At 39.9% G+C, this 4,084-nt stretch overlaps 1 pseudogene; it reads right to left on the bottom strand.

Moving 5' to 3' along the window:
• Positions 1-1,648: 1,648 nt before the first annotated feature.
• LOC143690722 (eukaryotic translation initiation factor 3 subunit J-like) lies at positions 1,649-2,354 on the bottom strand (annotated as a pseudogene).
• Between the last annotated feature and the right edge of the window lie 1,730 nt (positions 2,355-4,084).

The following is a 4,084-nucleotide window of genomic DNA, read 5'->3' as shown; positions in this document are numbered from 1 at the left end:
TGAAATTTGCATTTCTTCTATTTATTACTGAGTGTCTTTTAGAAAAGAGAAGTTAATTTTCAGACTGTGGAAATATCTTCTTGGCATGTTTCTTAGTTTGCCAGGCTGCTATAAAAAAATACCACACAATGGATTGGCTTAAGCAACAAGAATTTATTGGCCTATGACTTTGAGGCTGGAAGGAGTCCAAAATGAAGATATCAGCAAGATTTGCTTTCTCCTGGAGTTTTATGTTCTGGTGTTGGCTGCCAGAAACCCTTGACATGCACTGGCTTGTATCTGACTCTCCTTTCTTCTACTCTTCTGGCTTCCAGTGACGTCTGGCTTCTTCATGTGTTGGTTTCTCTGAGTTCTAACATTGGGTTCCTCCTCTTTATAAAGCCCCCAGTAATATCAATTAAGGCCCACCCTCATGCAGTTGGGCCATACCTTAACTAAAAAAAACATCTTTAAGAGGTCCTATTTACAATGGGTTCCTACTCACAGAGATGTGGGTTCAGATTAAGAACATGTGTTTTCTGGGGTGTGTTTCTAATCTAGCACAGTGTCCATGACTCTTTTCTTGGGTAACATAGCATCCTCATTCTTTTTTTAGGGAACTCCTTTCTCTGTGGCTCCAGCAGGACTGGCAGGACCCTCTGGCTGCAGGATGCACATGTGCCTCAGGTCTGGTCAGTTAGAGTGTTTACTCTCTTAGGCCACAGTGCTTGGTTTGAGGGTGAACATGTGATCCAAGTAATGTTATACAAAGAGGTAACTTTTTTTTTTTGAGTCCTCACAATAGTGATTTTATTAAACTAGTTGCTTTATAAAACACTGCAGATGTCATAGTTGTTAACAAAGTGAGTTACCAAACTGTAGTTAACTGGTGCAGTTTGCAGATCATGTTTTATAAAGGAAAAGAAATGCCAAAACCCTGTTAAAGTTGTTCCATGGCAGCCTAGGAGAACAAAGAAGGTTTGTTTCTCAGACACTTAAAACAGGTAAAGAGTTTCCCTCCCCTATCTGAAGTACCCCATGAGTAGAAAGATTCTGATAAATATAAACTGGACAGTCTGTGTACTCAGGAGATTCCACAACTTGTAATGCAATAATGGAGAGGCTTACCTTCTTCAGCTTCAGGTTGGAGGGTTTTGGTAATTTAATTTTTAAGTTCAAACTTGTAATGGTTTTTCAGGATCTTCACTCTGAGATAAGCCGTCCTCTTTACAATGCATTTTTAATATCCTCACACTCAACTTTAAAACAAAACAATTTTAATACTAGTGCACAGCATATGCCCTTGCTGCAAACTGCTTCCTTGACAAGTTATGAAGTAGTTCAAGGAGGTACGGTTAAGGCTGTATTACTGATTTGTGCTGGTACATACTACACAATTTTTTTGTCGTGTTGCAACCTTGTTTCCAACTTAGTGACTGCTGCTATGGAATCAGACAGCAACAATGTCAACTTTATTAGGATTTTTTTTTTTTACTATGATTTAGAAGCAACTACGCAAATTAGCACCTAAGTATCAAGGGGTTGAATAACCAGCACAAAGATTCTGCACTTCTGATTGTAGCATTTGGCAGAACTGAAAGGAAAGGAAGTGCTACATGTTGAAGGGATTGTGGGCAACAGAAAGAAGACATCAGGAGAAGATAAAATGTCACATGAAATCTTCATTGTCTTGTACATCTCCTCCAACATAACCACCATGTTCTGCCAGACCATCTTCCATGGTGCTCTCTAAGCCCCCTCCAGGAACCACACCTTTCTTGGCTTGGCTTGGCTTTTCCTGCTTCTATTTTTCACTGCAAAGCACCGTCAATGAATTGGCAATGTTTTCCAAATCATCAATTTCCAATGACATACAGACATCTCGAACTAAGGCTTCAAAAACACTGGCATAAGACAGTGATTTTTTTTCATATTGTGTAATTTTATCTTTCAGTAACTTTCCAAACTCTCTGAATTCATCTCTTGAAGGCGGGTTCATGGCATGTATTCCATAAATTATATAATTAACAACAAAAGTTTCTTTTGCTAATTTGAGGTCTGACTCTTCCTGCAACTTTTTAGCTGCAGTTTATCTGCTAATTGTTCTTCTGGTGTTAGCACTTAAGGTTCTTTGGGCTCTTTTAACCTCTCTTTTTTAATTTCTTCTTGCCTTTTCTGCTGCTGCTGTTCTTTAGCTTTGATCTTCTCTACTATTTTTTTCTTCTCGGAAACTTTTACTTCTGCTTCCTCTTTTTTTCTTCATCATGGTCATCTCAGTTATCCTTTGCATCCTCGTCTTCTTCTTCGCCTTCCCAGTGGCTCCCACCAGTGTCGTTGCTGCCACCGAAGAGGTGACTTTTTTTTTTTGGGTGCATGGTCCAGGAATCGAAGCCGGGTCTACCGCATAGAAAGCAAGCATTCTACAACTGAACCACCTGTGCACCCGAGGTAACTTTTAATAGAGATTTCTGGAGCCAAGATTTCCAAGCTGATGATCATGGTATGGAAAGAATCTGTAGAAGAATGAAGACAAAATAGCCATGCAGAGTCAGGAAACAGGAGAAGGCAAGTGATGGGGGTGCAGGGGGAAGGCTAGGATTCAGTAACTTACTTAAGATCCCTCAAGTATTAGTGGATCTTGGGTTCAAAGCCAGATTATGCCTGATTCTAAAACCCTGTGCTCTTAACCAGCATGTTATCAATCAAGCAATGATACAAGATGAAAGTTAAGCCTGACAACTGGTGGACTGTTCATCACAAGCATTCATTTTTAATTGTGATTTAGAAAGGGATGCCCCAAGGATAATACATGATTATTTATTCAGCAGGGCCAATTTTAGGAGTTAAACTCTCTTCACCTTCAGTTTCCTTGTCAGTACTTCTGCCATTATTTTGGTTTGCGTTTTGAGCACCAGATAGTGCTTAACAGAATAATACCAACCAACTTCTCTGTCTTCATTATACCAGTGGAACACACCTAGGTCTGGGGAAACTCTAAGCTGCCTGATGTACTTCAGCTACAAATGGTACAAATGTGAAGATAAAGCACAGGTCCTTTAAGAATCAGGATAGAGAGACAAGGTTACATTGGTGATATGTTGTTAGAAACCCAGAGTGAGCTTTCTTTTCATTAATAAAATAAAAGTGAAGAGATTTATGGGTTCTGCACTGCCCCTCCTTCAGGTAAGATTGCTTACACATAGAACAGAAGAGTTCTGTCTTGAGAACAGAAGAAAAGAAGTAAATGCACATCTGAGAAGCACCAAGTATGGTTTTGTCTCCAGTGCAGAGGTTTACACTGTACTAATAACATCCTGTTCTTATGCGCTGGCTGTGATGTGGTGGATAGTGGTCTCTCCACCGGCTGTTACAGCCCAGCTCATTTTTCATAAAGACACTGCTCTTTGAGGCTGAGCAAATGGGCCACTGCTGCCTTCTCCTTGTCTTTCATAGTTAAGGATGGTAACTCCCAGTTGCTCTGAGAATGTACTTTCTATCTCCTCTAAAACGAGCTCTTTAATACCTTTGGGATATTTGGCAAACTTAAATTTTACTGGAATCCTAGAGAGTATTAGTCAGTGCAAAAGCAGTCTCAAAATAAAATTGTTCAGTATAGGAAAAAGCTGCTCTGTTGCTCTCTGCAGTTATAAAGTCAGGCTTTTGAAGCAAGGTATGGTGAAACTGAGAAAAATGTAAGTGAAGCCTTCAATCTTGTCTTCCCAGGAACTCAGATTTCTGACTTCATATCACCTTTTCCATGGGGCAGGTGGAGTAAAGGGATGGAAGATGTTTTTTTCCTTTCTTTTTTTTTTTTTTTCATGGGCAGGCACTGGGAATCAAACCTGGGTCTCCTGCATGGCAGGCGAGAACTCTGCCTGCTGAGCCACCATGGCCCACCCCCTTCTTTTAAAAAAATTTTTTGGGAGATGCCTTTTTGTACACTGTATTTATTAGTTTCAAAATGAGATTGTGTCTAAAAATCCTATTTATTGCAAAGAGATAAATGTAATGTGGAATAAAATCTCACTCCTGTGTTCAGATTGCTGACTCGGAAGGAGTTCTCTGCATTTGGAAGGTCTTGAGGCATAACTTCTGCTGGTCAACT

The sequence above is a fragment of the Tamandua tetradactyla genome, chromosome 7, assembly GCF_023851605.1.
Source record: "Tamandua tetradactyla isolate mTamTet1 chromosome 7, mTamTet1.pri, whole genome shotgun sequence".
In the NCBI taxonomy this organism is placed as follows: domain Eukaryota; kingdom Metazoa; phylum Chordata; class Mammalia; order Pilosa; family Myrmecophagidae; genus Tamandua; species Tamandua tetradactyla.
This window is presented reverse-complemented; position numbering and strand designations above follow the sequence as displayed.